The 23873-nt window shown below is 40.4% G+C and overlaps 1 protein-coding gene and 1 non-coding gene across 4 annotated transcripts in view; both read right to left on the bottom strand.

Annotated features, from left to right (window-relative positions):
* The window catches only part of MACROD2 (mono-ADP ribosylhydrolase 2), an 892531-nt gene that overhangs the window by 483159 nt on the left and 385499 nt on the right, over positions 1-23873 (bottom strand). The window lies entirely within an intron of this gene.
* Positions 937-1126, bottom strand: LOC114017673 (U2 spliceosomal RNA). Its single transcript, XR_003562849.1, has one exon. It is a non-coding gene; the product is annotated as a U2 spliceosomal RNA (small nuclear RNA).

The following is a 23873-nucleotide window of genomic DNA, read 5'->3' as shown; positions in this document are numbered from 1 at the left end:
CTAATACAACTCCCAGTTTTCACCATCACATCAACTTGGCCATTAGTGGCTTGATTCTGTTTCAAAAGATGTCATAAACCATTCTTGTCATCACCTGCTGCATTACATAGGACTCAGCAGTAACTATGTCATAGGCCAAGTAAAACCAGCTTTTGTTAGCCACCCACTGACTGCAAAATGTATGAACAGTTCTGAACCTCCAGTTTATAAAATGGCATAAGCTGGTATTTAATCAATCAAAAACATTCAAGTGAACACCAACTCTCTGTAGTTTTTGGCATATTTCTGAATATATTTCAAATACTTGAGTGTTCCCTCAAAGGTATCGATTGCATCTATTTCTTTCCAATTCTTTTTTCCAAATATTTTTGGATATATATTCCAATTTTGGATATATTTGATATTTTCCAAATTTCACCAAAGCAAAGAAAATCCTATAGGTACCATTTTGCCATAATGTAGCATTTTTCTTATCTTTCGGATTTTGCAGTTATTTCTGATTGCTATTTTATCTCATTTTTCAGAAAAACAGCACCTGTAAGAGCGGTCAGTGAAAATAAACAGTACCAGCGATGCAATAACTTGCTCTTCATCAAGGGTGAGACTAAGTGCAGGCTCACTGTACCTGGTAAGTACAAAATAATGCCCAGTCCTGAAGGTGATAATTTGATGTTATAATACTAGACATTATAAAATGGATATTAGTATGGATTGAGAAGACAGTGAAAAATGGATTAAAACACAATCAGAAGTGCTATTTTATTATTACAGGGGTTTTATTGAGGCTCAGGAAAACCCCTGGGCTGAAAATAGGTGGAGATTGAGAGAAAACTTTAGAGCAGTATAATCTATGCTTGCTCTGCTCCTGCTCTTCCCTTCGCACTCATTTATGGTCATTAGGGGACTTGCTGCTTATTTATTTTTTTTTTTCCTTTTTCTTTTCACACCATTCTAGAAACACAGCAATAGCCAGCTTCCTGCATGGAGAGGATGGTGTAAGCTCCTACTACATTTCCCAGTCCCCACACTCATGTAATATAAAATCCTCAAGTTGAGGACATAACAGATATTAAACTGATAAAAACATATGCTACATTTGATCTTTGCCAAAAGGTCAAGAAGCAAACATGATTCAGCAGACTCGACGGCTTCCTGGTTTGACTCAGTGAGTGCACTAGGACTGAACCACTGTAAGATTTTAACACTGCAGTAGCAACAGTTATATAGCTTTATCACTCAGATTTATCGCAAGGAACTGCAAACAGACCCCAAATAATTTACTCCAGGATTTCAGTGAGCTCATGATTTCGCATGCACAGTAACTGTTCCAGGACAGGAACTTAGGAAAGCTAAAGATGCCATGTCCAGCCACACAAAACATTCCACTCTTGGTCTGGTTATTTCCTCTATGGTAAACTAAATCAAAGGAAAGAACACCCAACAACCTCCCCTCTAGTCTCCCGCTGCCCCCCCCCACAACCTGCCCCAAACACTTCAGCAATCTTCTGGTTTCTGAATTATTACAGGGTTATTTTAGAACCTTCTCCCCATGGATTAGGGAGCAACATATCTCCCCCGCAGAAAGTATGTCACAACATTCTAAAAAGTTGAGGGACTTTTTAATAAATAACATACTAAAATAACGTACTAAACATAGAACTACATACTGCAGTTCATTTTCTTAATGTTTGCTGATTCAAAGACCACACTGCAGTCTTGCCAAAGCATGATTTTTAACTGCTCTGTATGGAAGTCCACTATAAATTAACACAGAAAATTCCACACACAAAACACTAAGACAACACTGCTAAAGATTAAAAAAATCATCCCTGTGCGTGGGAACTACAAGTGTCTGAAGTTAGCGAGTAATAACAAAAGACGTTTGAGTAACTGGGATCAAGACAAGAATTTCTTAAAAATCATTTTGATTTTCAAGAAAACTTTAAACAAGCTTGGAAACCTTATCTGCCATTATATTTTCCATCACTCATTATCACCACTAATTATTTATAGGAATAGAACAGTAGGTCAGAAGTAAAAGGAAATGTATTGTCACAGCAGAAATACACAGCTAATATACTGATGCTGGTGTTCCAAGCTGCACAAGAGAGCTAGCCAGCTGTAAGGTAATTGTTTTACTTTCAATACAGAGTATTCAGCGAATCAGTATCAGCAAATCTACTGGATTTTAATGAGTTAAAATATTTTAATAGCATAGCTTTGTTCTTTAGTTTAATCACCTTTCCCTAAGGCTCTGAACAACATTTAAGCATGTGCTTAATTTGCTATTGAAGTCAACAGAACTTTCGGTGAATACTGGAAGTTAAACATGTGCTTAATGAGATTTACTGAATCAGAATGCGTAAAAACCAATGTGAGCAGAATCAAAGCCCAGAGGCATTAGTCAAGTCCACCCTGAGATTCCGTAAGGATACAGGGCTTCCAAAATGCGAATGACTATTTTGTAATTATTATGACATGTCTGCTGTACACACGGATTTCTGAAATACTTATATAGCAAAACACATACCAGGCTTTATAGGTCATTCAAGTAGGAAGGGGAGAAAACCCTTGAATTTACCCTACAATAGCAACTGGAAGTTTTTGTGAAATTTTTTTGTTCAGTATCAGCAGCTCAGCAATACCCTTTTACATGAGACAACTGCTGATTTGTCTCATGTTTCCTCCAAAATGAAAATGTAGTATAATTAAAATGCTTTGATTGGGGTCTGGAGGGAATGGAGGGATGGAGTTAACACATATTTTTAGGTATCTGTTCCGCTGTGAAAAAGGAGGAATCTAATCCAATATTAGTATCTCACTTCCTCAATCATTCAGGCAAACTGTGTAATCCTCTCAAACCTGCATATGAACATCTGCGTTATACCAGATGATACCCTTTTCTCAGATTAAAATAAATTACCTGCATGCCTTTAAGTCCCTTTTTTTGCTACCAAAGACTACCATTTCTTCCCAGTGTGGAGGAGTTTGAATTCAGAACATAAAACATAAAACTGTTCTTTACTATTTTGTGTGACATTTAAAGGGCTTAAGTGAACATTTAATTGAATTGGAACTAATAAATATTTCCCTTGACAGTATAAATCAAAAAAAAGGATTTGACACCAAGAAAAAAATTCTTCTGATTCCACACTCACTATAAATGTTCAAATCTGATGTAGCAATATTTTAGTTCGTTCTCTTCTAGCTTACATGGAGAATCTGCTTTTGGCTTCAAATGTCAGAGATAATTTTTATATGCCCAGAAAAAATCAACAGTGTATTGGAGAAAGGTTTAGCAACATCTCTTAACAGTATACCGTCACCAATCCTTTCTGAAATATACTGTCAAAATCAGCAAATCTGCTAAAGACAAAATTTTGAACATAACAATTGTTACTTCAATATGGAAGTCATTAGCATGGAATGAGTTAATCTTCCTCACTCTTTAAAAAGAGTAAAAAAAGGCTAGGAACAGCTGTCACTCAGGTGATGAATACAAGCTGCCAGCCTTTTAAACAGCAGGTACAGCATTTGAGCTCTGAATTAATTAGCATTCAGAAAGCCTAAACACTGCTTGATAACTCTGCAAGATAATTTTTGTCCCTTCCTGCAAATTAATACTGCTATTAAGATGAGCAAGGACACAATGCAGATCGTAACTGTACCCATTAAACAAAGTTTCACAAGTAACAAATTAGAGGTTCTAGCCAAGAATGCATCAAATCAAATCAAGCATTACTGCAAATAACACTCAGGAATCCACCTTCAGTTTTTCATGGCATTCAGAAAACCAGATACAATATGAATTCCTGTGTAAATGCATGAAATGTTTCCTGCGTATAAGCACAAGCTTCTCAAAAGTTCAAGGTTCTAAATGTTTAAATAGTGGCTTTGTCTCAAAAGCATTTGGGCTACTCCATACAAGGGCTGCTTTTAACATACACATATACACTGCAGTGACAAGTTAGCGATGTCTTGGAGATTGTACTTGTAACAGCTTAAAAAACAAGGGCTCCACCAAATACTGCATCAAAGTCTACACAACGAGCAGTGAAAAACCTTCCTCCTATATATATCATTTCATTCAAGTGACAGGCATATTTTAAAAAGCACAAAAATGATTGATATCAGAATTTAATGATGTTTAATAACTGGCCATCTGTCAACAGTCAAGGAGTAAAAAAAGCAGCGCTTTATTATTTCCCAAAAGATTAGAAATACTGATGCTAATTAAAAGGCACATTATCATTATCTCAAAGCAATGTCTAAACACTGATCAGACTTCAAGTCCAGTGAAGGGGAAGGAGAGAGGACCTATGAGCACAAGTCTTCCCCAAATGGGTCATTTAGATTGATAATCTCTAAGCTGGTGTTACGACAGTGTACCTATCTGAACTTGGCGAGTAGCAGGTAACACCTGACTGCGTGGGCGAGCAATTAAACCCTGCCCTGACATAAGAAAGATCATTTGTTTTAAACTCAACTGTTTAGAAGAAATATTTGGTACGCTTTTACACAGAATTGCAAGAGAGGAGAAATATGCTAAACATGGCATTTCACTATTTATTTCTTCCAATGTTCCATACATGGTGTTTCAAAACAAAGTAAAACTTGGCATCACGGTGCCCCAACACATGACTAATTGCACCACACTGAACTGCAATGTACTAGGTATTTTTAGCTGAGAAACGGATTGATGTCACACGTGCATAAGGGACTTGCATGGCCACATATGACTGAAACCCATGCACAAAGGAACTAAACCCATGAGCACTGTCTGTGAAGCACTATTACCTTTCCAGTCCTTCAAGAACTCCCTTTTGAGGTTCAGCGTTGCTTTGGCTCCTCACACTGAGTGGTAAGAAGGAAGCAGGTACATAAAGGTAGGTGGTTCAGGCTGCTGCTAATGTGTGCCTGGAGCTCTGCCTTCAACGATAATAGTCAGTTTATTACCTTTTAAAAATATGGTATTTATTGACATTTTCACAATTCATCTTGATCAGAACCTCTTTTAAGCAAACAGACCTCTACCAACCTCAAAATCCATGCTTCGTGTTTGAACAGAAGCAGCCAGCAGCCCCTAACATGTTTTTTCTCTTAGCATGTACAAAGCTGACATGACTTGGCATTTGTTGCTTGCAGAGAGGCAAAGTTTTCCTGCCCTTGGGATACAAGAGATGTGTAAGCAAGATATGATCGATCGCATCTCCCATGCAGTGGTAACTCTTTGTACATTCCCAGGTATAGTCACATGGAATCTGTGAGCCCTGCTGATCAGTTTACCAATATCACAAGGCTAAATGAACGGCTTTGTGGTGCCAGAGGAAAGAGGCTGGTGAATGGTGTGGAATACTCCAGCAGTGAAGATAAGCGAAGCACAGACAAAACCAAAGTAAAAGGCAGACTGAGAACAGATGGAGAAAACAGGGATGGGAGAATCACACTGAAAATATGGAAAAATGGCAAACTGAAAGTGTCAAAGCCATGGCTGCAGAAAAGCACAGCTATCCCCTCAGTTGAGGCCCAGGGGCGTAAGTACCTATGCATAATTAAGACCAGTCATTTTTTTCCACCGTATTTTTAACAGCAAACTTTTTCACCTGTAACTGCTGCTATCAAATTACCACCTCCACAGTGCAGAGCCACTTCTAGACTTCCTCCTCAGGTCAAGAATCTATTCATCACCGTCAAGTGAAGCATATTTCTACTTTTACTTGTCATTTTCAAACCATCGCTTCACACAGGTGTGACCTATGAACCTGATTTTCCTTCCAACACTCTCCTTGCCATACTCGCACAGTCCTCCATTATCTCTTTCCTAAGAAATATTACAAAACTTAAGAAAGATGTCCCTGGTTTTGATTACCCTATTCCAATCTAACTCCTTGATCTTCAGCATAAACACTTCAATCATTCTGGCATTTTCATTGACTCAAATTAGATGCAGAGCCAGTAATTATTTCACAGTCCCCTTGCCCTTTCATACACAGGTCTTCCGCCTTACACAATGACAAAGTATTACCTCCCAGATCCTTAAACGGTTCAGATACTTCAGATACGCTTTGGATATGAATCTGACATGAGGGGACTCTTAAGTAAACCTTGTGAGGCTTACCCAGTACTAATTATTAGCAATTACAGTGCTTTTCTAATGTCGAGCTCCAATGCTCAAACATGATGCGAGCCATATAACCATACAATTGTTCCACTGATTAACAGTTTCCTCAGGGTGATCGTGAGCACTAGGTACAAGATCCCCTGTATTTTGCAGCCTGCTACATTTAAATTCAGTGCAGCTCATGCAAAAAAGGGAAATTCACAGTACGGTGTAGGTAAATTTGAAACAAGAGGTTTGCACAAAAATACAGAAATGAAAAAATACCATCAGTACCCAGTTTTACTTATGTTATTTACTTCTATATTCATTACATTTGTTTTAAACCATCACTGAATTCTTTATTCTTTGTGATTCACAGATTTGCCTTCTGACTCTGTGCAACTGTTGTACATTGTATAGCTGTCAGAGCAGAAATGGAATGTATTAAAAGCTGGATAATTGTAAGTTGGGGCATATGGCACTACGGAGAATGTAGGAGTTAGTGGGAAGAAGGGGGTTTTGTTTTGATTTTTTCAAGAGTCCGGATATGACTAAAGCTTTTTCCGGTGGGCAAAGAAAATATCCCTTGTTTCTCTGCTTCTCCACAATTTGAAAAGTTGCTTGCTTTTTTTTTTTTTTCTTTTTTGCTTGCTTTTTTTTTTTTTTTCCCCCCGGGGGGGGGGGAGCTGGGGGAGGTGGGAAGAGAGGAAGGAAAGTTTGACATTAACTCTAACGTACATGCTGGTTCTCCTCTTCTGTCCCAAGAAAATAAGTTCTCAAGCAGTGCGTATTACATTGAGGCTTTTGCAAAAAAAGCACAGAAATGAGCTGGCTGCTGTGTAAACATGTCAGACTTTATAGCTCACATGCATTGAAATGACCAGCACAGTTCGCTCTTCTCAAAGGTATTGCTTCAAGCTGATTGCTGACTCAAGACAAGAACACAACTCTGGTCACAGTGAGTTTCTGAGTATTTTCTCTGCAGCTGCAGGGTATAGAGGGTTTTCTGTTTGTTTTGCTTTTTTTTCCCCTTTTTCATATGAAACCTCAGATTCTGAAGTACAGTTTGGCAGCACCAGGCTGAATTCACTGCCAGTTTCCTAGGGTACAGAATCTCTAATAACACAAAGCCCTGACTATTTTCTTGCCCAATAAATAATCCTAATTTTGCACCACAAGCCTTCTGAAAAATATGACTTCTTGTTTTTATCTCTTGGCTCCAGCTAATCCTTTCTGTCAATGGGGTTTCATGCGTAACAAGTCTGCCTGTGACATGTTAGGTCCCAATGCATCTCTTAACAAATCCCCCATGCATGGCGTGGTTCACAGAGTGCACAGGTTGCAAAAAGGACCGCAGAGACAGAGCCTCTTCTCTAATGGGATCAGAAAGGCTGTGCTTTCACATGGAAGATGCTCATCAAGTGACAGGATGGGAGAGACAGCAGGCTGTCAGGGAAGTCCGAGCTTACGTATCGCATTTCGGGTGCATAAACACAACAGAACATTTGTGATATTTGTATTCTTGAACATCTCTTCTGTCAGGTTGAATTACTGGTCACGTGTTTATTGCTGTCATGCTGGAAAGCTGACCCAGGCGCTGTTTGCTTCATACTCAGCAATTTTAAACAGCTTTTTGCTAGGCTTTAAGGGCTAGCAATTGTGTAACTTGCTCCCTAGTTGTTGTCCTTCATGTTATCCTCCCCTCTCCCATCCCTGCCTCAATTCTTTATGCTTGTTCACTTTGCCCAACGTATCAAAAGAAAGCGCATGAGGCAATAAAAACTGCACATATGCTTCTGCCAGCAGTGGATTATCAGGGCCTTCTCTTGGTTTTGCAAAAGAAATAATGGGAAAAAACTCCATGAGAGCTGTAAGTCCTCACTTACTTTTTAAAACCTGCCTGCCCCTCTATCAACAGCAGCCTACATTTAATGTGCAGTTGTGGACAGGAGGAAGGTGACAGACACCAGCGCACCCTCCTGCTTCCTGCGACACCCTCACCGCCCTCTCCTGAAAAATGCTGTTACACTGTGTGGCCACTTCTTTCTACTTTCTCAGGGAAACGGCTCCATTTTCATCTCATTGACAGGGAAATGAAAAGTGCACTTAAATTCACTATAGGGACACTTGACACCTAGGGGGTCATTTCTTCCAGTTATCTCGGATTTTAGGCCAGTTCCCACAGGGCACTCTGGGCTTGTTTGAAATCTTGTGTCAAGCCAAGCGTTTCACTTCACTCAATGACCAAAAGTGCTGCAAAAGCTGCTCCTGATGGCTGCCAAACTGCTGATAACTGAGAGATTACAATGGTCATGTAATAAAAAATTACAGGTCCTCTAGTTTTGGCTTCTGAGATGTCTGAGAACAAGAGTATGCCTCTGTCTGCGGTCTGTGTACACACAGGCACGTTCTCTAGTTAAGAGTGAAACCGTGTAACTGAGGGTACTTTGAAAAGTTGTTTATATTCTTTTCTTGAATCGATCCGATGGCACAGCAGAACGACACAGCTAACAGTGACACGTTAGCTCACACCCTGCACCATTTTACATCTTGTATCACCTTAGTAAATATAAATTATAAAAACTACTTATCCATAGTGACTTTTCAAATAATTCCATTATTTACATTATGTTCTGTATCGTCATTAATGTAACAACCAGTTGAGACACCCGAAGTATGCTCATTTCACCTTGGGCTTTCTGCTGAATTGCTGGTATTGCAAAACCTCCATGGGACATATGCACTTAAGTAAATACTGTTGCAAGCACTTTAGAAAAAATCATACATACAAGACTATTAATATTGTTTCCTATATACAAAAATCCCAAATGAACTAGAGGCATTCATTAATAATGTGCATTAATGGGCAAAAATTTCTTCACAAGGACTCTATAAACCTTCAAATACTTGCATGATAAATACTTTGCTTCTGTGTAATAAGAAATGACAGAATTTTGGTTTTGATGAAACACATGGACCTAATTTTCATTATATCAGCGCTGGCACCGAGCACAGATGGGAAGAAGTATGAATTTATTTTATGCTCACTTTCATATGTTCACAGCAATATAAATTTAGATTTAATGTATAATTGCTAACTAAAGTAGAGATCCATTCATCTCAAGAAAACATGCAAGGAACACCCAGATTCCTGAATGGATGTTAGTTGTTTGGGTAAAAGGAATTAGGTGTGTAGCACTCCACACACCTTGTGATTAGGTGAAATCCTGAGGATTTAAAAGAGAAAAAAGCAAAAGGAAACAAAAGGCCCGTCTGAATAGATATCCCCATCTGCTTTCAGAATGGCTGGTCAATCAGCTGTCAGCTAAACAACCCAAAGGCCTCCACCCCCACCCCACCCCCACTCCCACCCCCACCCCCCACTCCAACCACCATCCCCCCCCAAAAAAGGCTACCCAACATGATTTATTAACTGTTCAATAAGAGCACAAGAGTAGCAAAACCACACAACTCTTCTCCCTGTCCAAGCGGAGAAGCTAGCGTACCCTATTAGTGCAGGGGGACACCTGTCTCTCTGAACAGCAAATCTGCTTCACCTAAGCAACTGGCTTTATGTGCTTATACCCAGTAACTTCAGCTGAATTTAGACAACTGTTTAATTATATATATTTTTTTAAACTGAATATGAAAGTAAGAAGATGTACTTATAGGCACCTTACAAGTGAATCAAATCTGCTGGAGGAAGATAATAGTACAAAGGATAAACAGAAAAATTGGACAAATTCCTTCTAATGGTCAAAGACTTTGGCTTTTCAAGGCATCTGGTGATCTAAACAACTCCACCGGGACAACATGGCATGTAAACAAATTAACATTTTGTTTAAATGTCAATCAACAAGTTCTTTCCCTTCAAACCCAGGTCAGCTGCACCGGCAGCTGTTAAAGAGGTGACACTCGGAGGCTAAGGAGTGGGTGGGAACACCACTCTAAAACATTTCTCTAAAAATTTACACTTTCCACTTTTCCAAATTTATACAAATAAACATTACAATACCTGGGGACAACCTCCCCAATACCCTCCTCCATCCTCTTCTCATTCAAAATTTTGGAGGTTAAAACCCAAAACATTTCGCTCTAAATAGCAACCGGTCCTATTTTCATGCATCATTGCTCAACGCCATAATATACTTTAGATCCGGTTTTACAGTGTAGTGACAGAGTGCAAACTCAGAAAAACACAAAAGGACAAACATACAATGGCATAAATGTCTTTTTTATGGCACTGGGGGTTGGAGGGGTGGATAAGAGGGGTCAGATTACCCTCTTAAATTCATGGCATTTGCGAAGGGTAGCACCCTCACCACTCAGGCAGCTCAGTGCAAGCCCAGGAAGCCATGAAAGTAACACTGTATGATTCCAGCAGAACAGCACCGTCCACCAGAGTGAATCTTCAAAATCCTTCACTGAAGATGGCACATACAAATACAGGCTGAAATATGTTATGAGGGCACACTTGGAGGAGGGGAAAGGTGGTGGAGCAAAATCAGAAAGAAAGTCACTCGTAAAACCAGATAAATAATTTTCTTGGTCTTTACCTGTTTGTAAAAAATTTAGGTAGCTTTCATTAATGAGATTTCTTTCAGTATGAAGAAACAATGCCAAACTTTGCCAACAGCCAGTCTCAATTTGTTAAATCGAATATGAACAGCAAAGACCACACACAGACATTCTTCCTCTTAGCCACATAAAAATACATGATCAAACTGCAGGTAATAAACAGTCAAGAATAACAGAATCCGGTCTACTTCACTGCGAATGAACAAGCTATGCACATAATCCCTTTCCTAGATATTCCTAGCACACTGTACAAGAATTTTAAAATGTGTCACACATGACGCTTCTCCTAATACCTTTAATTAAAACACCACCAGAAGTTATAATGAAAAAGGATTACTTCTTTTTTAATACACTAAAACCTCAAGCTCCTGTTATTTTACATTCTGGTAAAAAGGAAATGAACAATGAAGCCACATTTTGGGATTTAAGATAATCATAAGAATTTAAGTTGAAGTGCAGGAAAGAAGCTTGATTTTTAAATTTGCTTTTAACAGATACAAGCCTTACGTTTCTTTATTATTACAAAGACCCTCAGTTAAAGTTTGCCCTTTTAAACTCCCAACATTTGTTCACAAGCTGCATCTTCCTTCTGCCCCGATATAAATGACAAACACGGGCTCCCGCTGAATGAAAGGGAACTAGTTAATAATTGGCTGTATTGTCATTTCTGGCTGTCTTGTAACACCCTCTGGATTTTGCTCTGAATGCAAAACTCTTAATACCATCCTAGTTTTCATGGTGCTCAGCACACTAGCATGTGACTACTTAAATTAAAACAACGCTATTTACTGTTTGCAAACTCTCCCACTCTCATCTGACAAAGGCATTTTATCCTCTCCGGGATAAAAGCTGGGATACGGGGGCAGAGGAAGATGAAGGCCAGATGACTCCAAGATTCTTGCATGCCCATGTGAAAAGCCAGCCAGTCCACCCACTAAGGGTATTCAGCATTTTTTAGCTTTGTATGGGGTTCAGAGCGTTGCTCCCCAGTTTCAGTGGCAGCTGTAAGAACTGCAGTTGCCCAGGCCTCTGTCTCTTTGTTCCAGGAACAGGGCCATCAGCAGGTGCTGTCTGCTTGATGTGATGATGTGAGGTCCACCACAGAGGCGCCAACGATGGTGGCCAAGCAACAAGTAACGGGCTTGTCTCTTGCTCACAAGACTCCCACCTCATGTTTTCAGCAACAAAATGAGACAGGGAGCTCCTTCACAACACAAGCCTGACTCCTAGAGCCGTATCATCTTCTGCAAGCAAAGAATCTTTTGGGCTTTATGATCGCATCATTAAAAACTGAATGATGATGGTCATATACAAAGTAGAAGACTTAAGCAAAAGCATGCAAGTGATTATAACTCTCTCCTGGGATTTGGAGGCTGGGAAAGAAGATTGAAATTGGTTTCTCAGGAAAATTTTTTTTTTTTTAATGTAAACTGATTCTTTGGATATTTTTTGCTTGTTTTTTGTTTAATATTAATTGGAAAGCCAAACTGGTATCCCATTATAGAGCAGCACGTTGATGCTGACAGGCGTATCTTCAATTCCAGAGATCCACTTATCAAAAATCTGGTACCTAAGCAATTGAAGCAAAAGACTGAGGTAGCAGATTATCTTCTGTGATAACACGATGGTAACATACATATCTGCTACTGTGTTTCCTAAAGTATTTGCTAACAGCAGATAAAAATCCTGAGTTCAATTCCAGATTCTTGATAAAGGTGCTGCACTTATTACAGATCTGTCCCACCCAGCTCCATTCCTCTAAAACTTTTAACACCTCTGCTGAGCGTGAGACAAAAGGGGTTTTCAGTGCTTTACTGTAATCTTGAACAACTTCAGCAGATGTTTTACAAGAAAAACTGAAAAACATAACCCCTTAAGAGTTTTCAAACACTTGCTCAAAGCATGAGCTCTGCTTCCTAATCAAAAAAAAAAAAAAAAAAAAAAAGTTGTTTTTGTTTTAATATGGACAAAACAGCATTTTACTTTACCCTTGGTCTCATAAATGCTTCAGCTGTTTTCAAATGGACTTTTCCGGGGTGGGGAAAAACCCAACATGCCGGGGTGCCAGGGCACGCAATGGGTATTAAAATGTCTCAATTCAAAGTGAAATATGAAGAACTTAGGAGCAGCCAACAAAAGGAATTGAAAATGAAGTGTCACATACAATGTAAAGTAAAAATGCTGCCTACTCCACCCACAATTATTTATATTACAGAAGTGCCTGAAGACCCAAACTGGCATACAATTCCCTACCAGGAACTGTGGGACAACAAAGACCCTGTCCTGAAAAAAATTAATGAAAATCATACCCTGATAATACCACAGTGCAGCTCCAATGAGAGCTTGAATCTAACTGTGCCACATGAAGAACTACATACCACTTAAAAAACAAAACCTGATTTAACAGGTTGGAATAATTTGGGTTCTAAGTACTGTATGATGTAAGACAGAATATAAATTCATTGCTGCTGCCAATGTATTTTGCCCAATCGCTCTGCCAGGTCATATTGACCTGGAGAAAGTGTGTGCAAATCTGAGCACATTACACATGTGCCTCTTCAAGAAAGACTACCCGTGACGGCTATGGACAGTATTTCTAATGGCCTTTTTAATTGGCACTATGATGATTAATTCGGGCCTTCACAGAACTCCAGGAGTTCTCATTAGCTAACAGCATGGTGTCCTGGCACACCGTGTGGGTGACCATTATTACTAAAGAGTTACCAGATCGTGAGACAAAGGTAAGATGAATTTTATACAAATCTACAAACCCCAGAAATTGAAGTCTACTATGGAGTCAGCGGGAAAATCACTTCCTTCTTAATATATTCTTTCAGCAATGCCCATATGCTCAAAGAAAACAGAAAAGGCCTTGAGAAAGGTACTGAAAACAGGCCACATATGTAAGAAGGATTAAAGGCTCTATGCCGTATTTCTTGTCGTTGCAAAAGTTTACGTGTGCTCAAGGCTACACGCAGGGTATTGCAATTATCCCCTGAGACCAGAGCAGCAGTTTGCCAAGCCAGGCCTGGTCACTGAGGGCTGGTACCTGCAGGAACAGCCATCAACCAAAATATTTCAGCTACACCCAGCTGCTGCTGCCCTTCCCTGAGAGGAATGCCTCAGGTGCTGCTTTTTGCACAAGACCCAGCTTATGGGCCCACTGAGACCAGCTGACCCGCCAGCAGCCCAGCGGCTGTCCCCAGCGCGGCCATGGCACCACGGGCTGCCCACATGTGGGGCCACGTTGGAGGCCACTGCCTGGAGAGGGCCTTGAGCATTCCTGCTGTCGCTTTTTGGGGTTAGAAAGCTCTCATCTGGCTTCCCTCATCTGCACTTCTGCCGTTTCGGGGCACAGCCCAAGCGCAAGCTCTCGCCTGCGTGCCCACCATGGCCCGTGCCCGGTTACCGCGCCCCGCTACACAGCCAGAGGCACAGGTAGTCAGAGGCACAGCCAAAGGCTGCCTCCGGCCTCCCAGCGCCGCCACCGCCGCCCGCCGCGGACCCCTCCCGCCACCGAGCCAGACGCGCCAGACGCCGGCAGGGGCGGAGCTTAGCTGCCGCCGAGAGCGCCCGTCAGGGCGGCCAGCGGCGGGGCGGGGCACGCCCTGAGGGGAAGGCGGGAAGGCGCGCGCGCTCCGAGGGGAAGGCGGGAAGGCGCGCGCGCTCCGAGGGGATGGCGCGCTCCGATCGGCCGCAGCGGGGCCGAGCAGCGGGCGCCCCGCCGGGGTTAGGGAGCCCGGCCTTTGTGGCGGGAACGAGCCGCTCCCGGGGGCGTTCGCAAGCGCTCGGTGCCACGGAGAGGCAGCAGCCGAGGGGCCGGGGCTGCCCGGTAGGATACGGCGCTTCCCTCCCAGCCAAGTTACGGAAGGGAGCAGTGCCGGGCTTGCTTTTACTTCCAAGTATCAGAATCGGTGATTAAAAGCTGCTTAACTGACAAAAGACTGATTAAAATACTCCCGAATCAAAGCAGTTTCTAGCCGGTGATGGCACCTACACACAAGTTCTGGGAGTTTGCCGTTTTGCTTTGCTGCTTAATAACTACTAATACAACTACTAACACAACTACTAACACTGCAGTGATGGTGTATCCAGCGCATCTGTAATGGGAAAGGCTAATGGGCTGGGGTAGATGCACAAACTAAATCTGCAAGACCATGTATAAGCCCATGAATGTCTCCAATACATAACGCTGAAACATTTAGCCCCTTAAAAATATTCCGTAAATAATCTTGGATAACATTAACACCATCTTAAATTCTGGGAGTGATTTAGGATTTTGTCGCACACTGACAAAGGACTCAGATTCTCGTTAGAATTATGCAAAATCTTCTTACACAAATCTCCTGTCAGCTTCAATACATTGCAAATAGTAAAGGTATCCTCAAAGTTGGGAACCAAATAAAATTTTGTTTAGACTTAAGATTCAATTTACTACACTATTAATCGGATAGCACTGATACACTTTTCACTTTGCCTTGACCACGTGATCCTTTATGATATTTGACTCCATTTATATGACACAGTGAATCTAAAATGCTAGCCACAACATGGATTCAACCCCAGATGGAAGTCAAAATAAGCACTTGGGCAGCTGTCAGGAGAGCTGGTGCTCCCCAAAGCATCACCCACTGCGCTGAACATCCTGCATTTGCGCCTTGGATGTAGCTCCTCTAAAACCAGAACCTGCGATCGCCAACCAGCCAGCGCAGGAGAAAAGCTGCTGTCATCTCTTGCCCAGTTAACTGGCTTTTCATTCTCTTCCTTTCTTGCTGCTACAAAGAAATGGGGGCTCTGCTGCCTCTGAAAAGGCCTTCAACCTAACTGGAAGAAGATGGGGGATAGACAGCCAGCAGAATATGACCCCCGTGAAGAGATCTGGGTAGCCTCCAAGAATACATTTCTTAAAAAAAACCCAAACCAACAACAACAACAAAAAAGACATAAAAACCCCCACACTTAAAAATTTTTACTTTTCTCATGAGGACAGAGTTCAGGACTGTGTTTCCTGAGCTGAACTACAAGCCAGCCAGGGACCGGTTGGGGGTGAAGCACTATTGGGGCATTTGGCTGCACACCACAAATACGCATGTGGCACACACCATTGGGTAGAGACTCCTTTGGGGGTTTGCTCTGTTTCAGCCTTCTGCTAAGAAACACACCTATTCTCTGAGAAATACATCTTCCAAAATGCATCTCCAGCTGACTTGCACCAAAAGGACATACTGAAGCAATGTATTTTCCCGTCTCATCTTGTGAGCTAAGTAAAGGCAATGCCAAGAAAAAACAAGCTGACCAAAGAGGCAGTTGTCAGTAAAGTGTGCTTTTTTTAGCCATGACAGTAATGCTGGAGTAAACTGGCTTTGAAAGATTTCATAGTTTTGTGCTTTTGAGAATCATAGGAACCAGTTTTAAATCCATTTGGATCATTAAGAATTAGTTTAAGTTGTACTTCCCTGGGAAAGAAACTACTGTAAATCAATCTTATTTTAAATACACATGAACAGCTTAAAAGTGCATCATATGCCATTGCTAACATGCATTAGCTTCCAACACCAAAGCAGATTTAAGTTTCACTACGGAGCTGAAGATATCATTCAGAAACAGATGTTAAAGTGTCATGAAAAGCAACTATTTTACTGAATAAATGAACTTCTTTACAGCATTTTAAAAAAATTAGACAGGTTAAATAATAGATGCCCTATTCAACATTTTTAGATGGTGTAAATAGCCACCCCTATGAATCACAAATCATGAGAAATTGCCAAGTTTCTGGAAATGGATATTAATCTCTTTGAAACACATGCCCTTGCACTCATGACGCATAGCAAGCTTGCCCAGCAGAAGCTCATGAAAAAAAAAACCAAAAAAAAACCCCAAACAAAAAAAACTCAGAAGAACTGACACACATGACACATTTATAAGAATAATTGAGATGGTGAATCATGAATCCCAGCATTTTTCCCAGGAGCACTGCTTCTACAGAAGAAGAAAAAAAAGGAAGAAGAAAAAAAAACCACAAAAAAACCCAACAAAATGTCTCTGTTTTGAAGCAATTTAGAATTTTTAGGCTATTTTAAAGTTTGAAAATGATTCCATTTTGCCATTCTAAGGAAATAAGGGTAATAGCACACTAAATGTTGTTAAAATGAACCTTTACTTCAAGTTTGATTTAATAAGGAGTTCGTAAAAGTACTGCGACACAAATGCACTCAATATGTTCTCTCCCCTGGCCTCCAGTAGACAGAAAATTATATTTTCAAAATCCATTGACATGACTCAAATTGTCTTGCCTCTAGTATTTTTATGGTTTCAGACATATCTGACACATCATTTTTGCTACCCTCTTGTTAACTCTCTCGAATCATTAGCGGCATTTCAGTGTACAGGCGGAGAACACTAAATTAAAGAGTAGATTTCAGTTTTTAAGCCCCAGGGCAGAAAAGGTTGAGCACATCACAGAGAAAATGTATTTTACTTCCAACTTGGATTGCCTGTGCTCTCATTACATTACCTCAGCACCCCTTCAGCTTCTGTGTGAAGCGGAGGTATATTAAGCTCTGAATGGAGCTCATTCTTCTGTCCTATAAGCTAAAGAAAGACATTTCTGGAGTGATGAGAACGGCTTGAGCTGGATGGAGAAGATACTTGAAAATGCCTTGTGGGGTTCCAGCTGTACAAGCCTAAGCATAATAGCACTGAATTGGGGGTGTGGCACACCAGAAATTTATAACTGCTGGTGGACAAAGCTTTTATTGCCTTTAGAAGCACTAAGATGAAAGGGAAAAACAACTCTACACTGTGGGGTGAGGGGGTGGGGAGGGGCTGGGGGGGGGTGGGTGGGGAGGTGAATGCACACAATAGGTTTTTTATATATTACCCAGACGGCCTTCTATGGCTATGGGACTTTTCTTATTCATTGAGCTAAGAGGATAATTTTGTGGTGTGTCAGCAGACCAACTGAAGGACTTAACTGCAGCAAAGAGGCTGGTTGGTTCATGCACACCTTGACAAATGGCTAATTGCTGCTGCAGGCTGTTTTGAAATTCTGAGCATTCATATATCAGCGAAAGAAATCACAAGTGAAATTGGTAGAAAAGAGAAAAGAGAAGCACAGCATAGAGGTGGGAAGAGAAGGAGGGTTCATTACACACAGTAGCGGAGTAACTACAACAGGATGTGCAAGAAGAGCACCAGTGCGGCTGGTGCTGGTCATGAGCAGTGTCCAGAGGCATTTGGCATAAAAAATAAAAATACAACAGAAAAATTAAATTGAATGTTTTCCACAGTTCCTAAAACTACAGGATTTGTTTCCAAGTCTGTAATTCCAAGAAAACAGAGATTATGAAAAAGAAAAGAAAAAGAAATAAAAGAAAAAGAAAAAAAGAAAAAAAAAAACAAAACAGAAAAAGAAAAGAAAAAAGAAAAGAAAGGAAAACCTAAAAAAAAACCCAACCCAAAACCCACACCAACAAAAAACTACGTACCAAACCAACCAGCCTCCTTCCCAGCCCCATCTCTCTTACCCTTTTCCAAATCATGAAATTCTAGAATAATAAAAAAAAAACCCACCACCAAACCTATTCAGTTACATGAAGGCAGGGACAAAGGAAGAAGCTTTGAACACGGTGAAAATGAGGGATAAGACACTTGCATAGAAAGCAAAAGACAGCTGCACCAGCAGAGTGAAAAAAGGTAACTAAGCGTAAGAAACTTGACTATTCACAGAAACCTAATTGCTACCTTGGGTCATGAAGGACATCCTCTCGTCAGGCATAAGCTACCAAAGGGAAGTGCTAAACTGCCTTTCCTCAGATGGGCCCTCGATGTACACCTTCAGAAACGTCTTTCAAATCAGCACATAATTGCTCCTCATTCTGTAACGGCTGAAGGTGCACTGCATAGTTTCTTTGGGGACTGATACGTTGCAAGAGATGGTTGTGAAAGAAGGCTGCCCAAAGTACTTCAAATTAGTTTCAAAAAATCTACTTCATACACCCCGCTTTTCAAAATACTGGCTTTTCACGCAGCATTTTTCTAACTCCTCTGAAGAAATAAATTCAATTTAAAAGGGGAAAAAAGGTACAATTTTCTATAACTGGAAAAAGCAAATCAATACTTCATAAGTATGGTATGCACCGAGATAATTAATTTTCCACAATATGCTGAAATCTCAGCAGTGAAATCAGTATAAAACCAAATTAATGACTAAATATTCTACATACTAAGAGCAAGAAAACACTTTCATTCTTGTTAAATAGATTAAATGGGAAATGGTTTCTATGGCTGTCAAACCGCAGCCAGTCTGAACACCTTGAATTCTGAACCCTATGGATAGTACCATAATTGTCTTTTCTTAAGGGTTTGTTAGAAGCTTCATATCCTATCAAAAACCTTTTTGAAGAGAAAGGCAACCTTTAAAGGTCTCATTCATTTGGACCATGCCTCATTTCCATTATTCCCATAGCTCATGTAGATTTTATCCCTCTTGTTCTTTGCAAGGTCATAGTCTTCTGTCATTTCACTCATTACATCCCGGGCTTCAAGATCAGCAAACACAGACTTAAACTCACTTCGCCCTCACACTAAATAAATAATAAAAAATAAATAAATAAATAAAGAATCCTTTAGAAAAGGCGATTTTGACATTGGCTGCCTGCAGTTTGACTCCTTACCGCTTCACACTGAGATCAAGAATAATACTTCACTTTATAATGCTCACCTCGAGATTGTGTCAGTAATGAAACACTCCAAGCAGGGATCAGTTAGAACAGCAAATGGCTTTCACATTTCCAGGGAGCAAAGGAACTGAAACACACCACACTCCACATTTTCAGAACAAAGAGGGGACTAAAAGACACAGAAATAAAATAAAAAAAAAAAAAAAAACCAACAAAAATAATTTCTTTGTGGCGGAATGTCTTGAAAGAATGAATGTGCATGGCTGAAGAAGCTGCTGTGCTGTGTAAAAGGCACTGTGGTTTTGTTAACCACAGCTCAAAATCAACAGTAAGTGCAAGTTAAATTCTCACCAGACTATTTTCTGTAAGCATTTCAACCTATTTCCACTTTTTCATAAAAGCAAATACGTGACCAAAAAGACCTCCTGAAGGAAACCATTGCACTGCAATGTTTTTTTTCAAGAGTAGTTGTAAATTTATTCCCAAATCTCTACCACCATACACAGATAGACATAGGAAGTTCAATAATGTAGAGAGCAAATGCAAAGCAGAAGTAATAAAATAAAACCCAGTCACAAAATCTGCCCCCCTCTGAGTGGGATTTCACAGAATCTCAACTGGAAGAAAGTAGGCAATAAAAGGAGATGTGTGGGTGTTCACAAGAATGTATGGAGGCATATCTCACTGCATGATATACAAGTTATTTCACTGGAAATTTCACATCGTCTGACATGTCATCCCTACAGACCAAGAATCTGATCTCATTCTGATCGTTTCTGACAAGGTATTTCTATACAGCAATGCACCATTAGACAGCGGGGGAGAAATTGTCACCTGTACCTCTTCTAAGGCCAGATTCTCTGTACTGGACAGAGGACTTCTCCCCTTGTTTGAATCAAGGCAGACACAGTAATTTCATTCTCAGGTTTTCAAAATTTGTAAGTGCAATTTTATCCTGAAGGATGACAAGCTGAAGATAGTTCCTCCTGTCTTTACATCTCCTCCACATGACTTCAGTATTTAGTCTAAAGCTAGAGAGGCAGCTGATAGTTAGCTGGTTAGAAAGCATGAAGCCTGTGTAGCTCTTGGAAGAACAGCCAGCTACAAATACTTTTATTTGTACGCATGACTTTTAATCTGAGTCATTGAGACAAAAGAAATGCCAAAATTTCACATCTACAATTACCTACCTTACATTCACTTTTCAGAGCATGAGTATGTCCCTAAAAGAAAAAGGCTTAGAACCAGGCTTTCCGATGCAGTGAATTATTAACTAAGCTAAAACCGGGCTGTATGATAGTTTGGATGTGTGAAACAGTTGCTCAATGGGATGAGGCCTAAGAAGATCATAAAAGGCTGCTGGTGATGTCAGCTGATGAAGCCACTCTTTCAGCTCAAGGGCTTTGGTACTGTCAGTCTTGTACTGAGTCCTCGGAGGTTGTATTGGTTTAGACTTTAAAGCTTCCATGTGTATTTTAAGCCTACTTAAGGAGAAAACTATAGTATTCAGGTTATTTTATGTAACAGCAGCACTGAGAAATAAAACCAACAACCCATTTTCTAGAGAAACTGTATGAAGTAATTTGGAGTGATCACTGCAAACTGAAAAAAACCCTATTTTTTTATTTTGGTATTTGCAAACTTGAGCTAACACAAGCACCACTATATATTGTCAGCCACTCAGGTTGCCAGTATTCTTAAAAGGCATGTAAATATTTTAGATTATAGCATAATGATGCAATATAGATATATTTTCTCTCTTCTGTATATCTCTGTTTTGTAGTTACAGTAAATATTTTGCAATATTTTAATATAAGACTGAATGTATACTAGCAGGAGGGAAGGCTTTCCATTAAAGAAATAAAATTGGAAAATCTAATAAAAATACCTTCAGAAAGCCTACACGGATTTCAGTTCAAGACTTTATTCTTATACTATTAAATGATTTAATGTCCACTCTGTGTATGAAACAACGTTATTTATTGCATACCTTCTTCCAGAAGAGCACTTGAATATTTGCAGAGAAGTACAAATGCATCATAAATTTTCCTGTAACTAACATCAAAAATGAAAACAACTGCTTTGTATTAAAGAATTACACAGTGCCAAACAATTAATTTGGAAGAAAAGCATCAAAATTGCTTAAACCGTATCTGGACTGGTACACTTCAGTTGCATTTTGTCCCGTGTCAACCATCTTAGATTATCTGGAAGTGAAAAGCTGCACTATTTCCCGCTGATCTTATGTTTCTGTTCCCATGGTTGTACACAGATACCAGACGTTTCACTGTCTACTGTAGACAGTGTGCCAGGCTCCTATCCCACTAGTTTGGGACAGGTTATTGGAAAATCTAATATTTATCTAACACTTGTCTGATGATGTAGCAGTGTGAAACAGCTCCCACCTGCATCAGACTTGGATCAGTGAAGGGGCAGAGCCATGTGCCCAGGAGGGTGTCAGCCAAGAGCAGGACTGCCATCGGCTGCGGTGAGATCAAACCCCAAACGGAGGGCATGCATAATTGAGCAAGAGCAGCTCATTTATTGATTTTTTTTTTTCCTTTTAGTCTGGTTGCAAAACTCCTCACTTTCTCCTCATTAGGTGGCAAGTGCTCAGATGGCTCAATGACACCTTCTGTACACGAACAGTGCTTCTGTGTATATGAAAGGAACAAAACCGGCATTCTGAGCAACAAAACTTTGTTCAAGGAACTTAGCAGAATTCAAAGGCAACTTGGGAGTTTGGTTTCCAGGCCAAAAGTGAACTTCAACATAATAAAAGCTATCAATTCATAAGCTAGGGCGCTGCTGAAGCACACCAGCTACACTTCAGAGTAAAAAGTCAGCTTTCTACAACTGAGGTGTGGTATAATTCAAGATGTAGGAATAAGAGAAGTAGAAACAGTAGGGAAAGCTCAGAATAGTACAAAACAACAATTACAACCAAAAAAAAAAAAAAAAAAAAAGGAAATGTCTTAAATAACAGAACTGTGTATTACTGTATCAAAATCTAAAGCATCACATGCAGCCTTGCAAGGATGAGGAAACCTTCACACAGAACCCCCGCCCCTTGTCAAATAATAATGTCGTACTAACGTGCGACACCAGAAGAGAAGTCGGGATAGACACCAGCCCGAGAGAGCAGAGGTGGGACGCCAGCTACCAGGGGTGTCAGTGAAAGACGTCAGTCTTTCCAAAACTGAGAGGAATGTCTGGGTGTTACTGAAGTATTTGCATCACACCAGAAAGTCTTCTGGGGAGGTTTGGAAAGGACAAACCTGCTGTGCGAGGCATTGGATTTGGGGGCTGAGCAGGAGCCCAACGCAATCCCCAGTGAAGCCGTTCGAATTGCCTCGACTTGGAAGTGCAAAGCAGTTGGCAAGAGGGACAATTCAAGCAACAGGAGCCTGAATTGAGACTTTCCAGCATACAAATGAAAACCAGGGACTGCAGCAAATGGTTCTCAAGAAAGTAGATTAAGAAAAGCCAGAGCCTTTACCCAACCTTTGTGGTCAGAGACCAATAAATTGTATAATGATACTAGGGGAATTGCGAATGTTGTGTTATTGTTGGGGAATGCATAACTCTAACTTCCTAAAAGGGCTCTGCTTGATCTCGGGGCTTATCCAGCTTAGCTAAAGGGATTATTTTACCACTCAAAACAGTCCCCATTCGTAGAGTTAACTCCTGATTTTTTAAGAAGGTCAGGTACTTTACTATGAAAGGTTATCTCTGGGGTGGGCAATTACTGGCTGGGATCACTTAACCAGCCTGCTGAGATTCCTACCTGACAGAGGTATCAGCACACAAAACCATTGTCAAACACATGCTGAAGAATGATACTCACTTACAGATGGACAAATTTAACAATAAGGACTGGGGACCCTTGACATTACCCAACTTCTAAAACATTTAAAAGTAAGATTTTTGGACAGCTGGGGTTCTTGCTCAGTTTACTACCTTTTACTCTGATTTTCAAATTGTAAACAAGTTTCTGAAGAGCTCTCAGAGTACACTGAGTCCCTGGAAGGAATCTGGTTAATAATAATAAATAAAATTTTCTAAAAACTCATGAAACTTCACCTGAGGATTTGATTGGGCTTTAATTATCCTCTTGAAACTCAATTTCACTGGCATCCTACATCAAAGATGAGCAAAACACAACATGATTCTGTGATTGAAACCTGTCTGCCGTCAATCCACATAACTGCCTTATACTTCACATGGTCCTGCTCATCTTGTCAAGCAAAGAAAAATCTCATAATCAGTTTTAGCACCCCGGAGCCCTTCCAATTCTCAAAGTAATATTCCAAACAGCTCAAGTAGAGCACAGTAATGCACAACTCGGCAGCCAACCTATTGTAATACTACGAAAGAGCAGAAGTTCAGATGACAGAGGCCATGAATTTATAAAATCCTTTTAGGGCCATCCATACCACATTATGGTACTCAAATGAGCAGATCTCCCACCTGTTTGTTATGTTTGGGTTGTTGGTTTTTTTTCCTGGAAGAAC

Source organism: Falco cherrug, chromosome 13 (genome assembly GCF_023634085.1).
Source record: "Falco cherrug isolate bFalChe1 chromosome 13, bFalChe1.pri, whole genome shotgun sequence".
Classification (NCBI taxonomy): domain Eukaryota; kingdom Metazoa; phylum Chordata; class Aves; order Falconiformes; family Falconidae; genus Falco; species Falco cherrug.
This window is presented reverse-complemented; position numbering and strand designations above follow the sequence as displayed.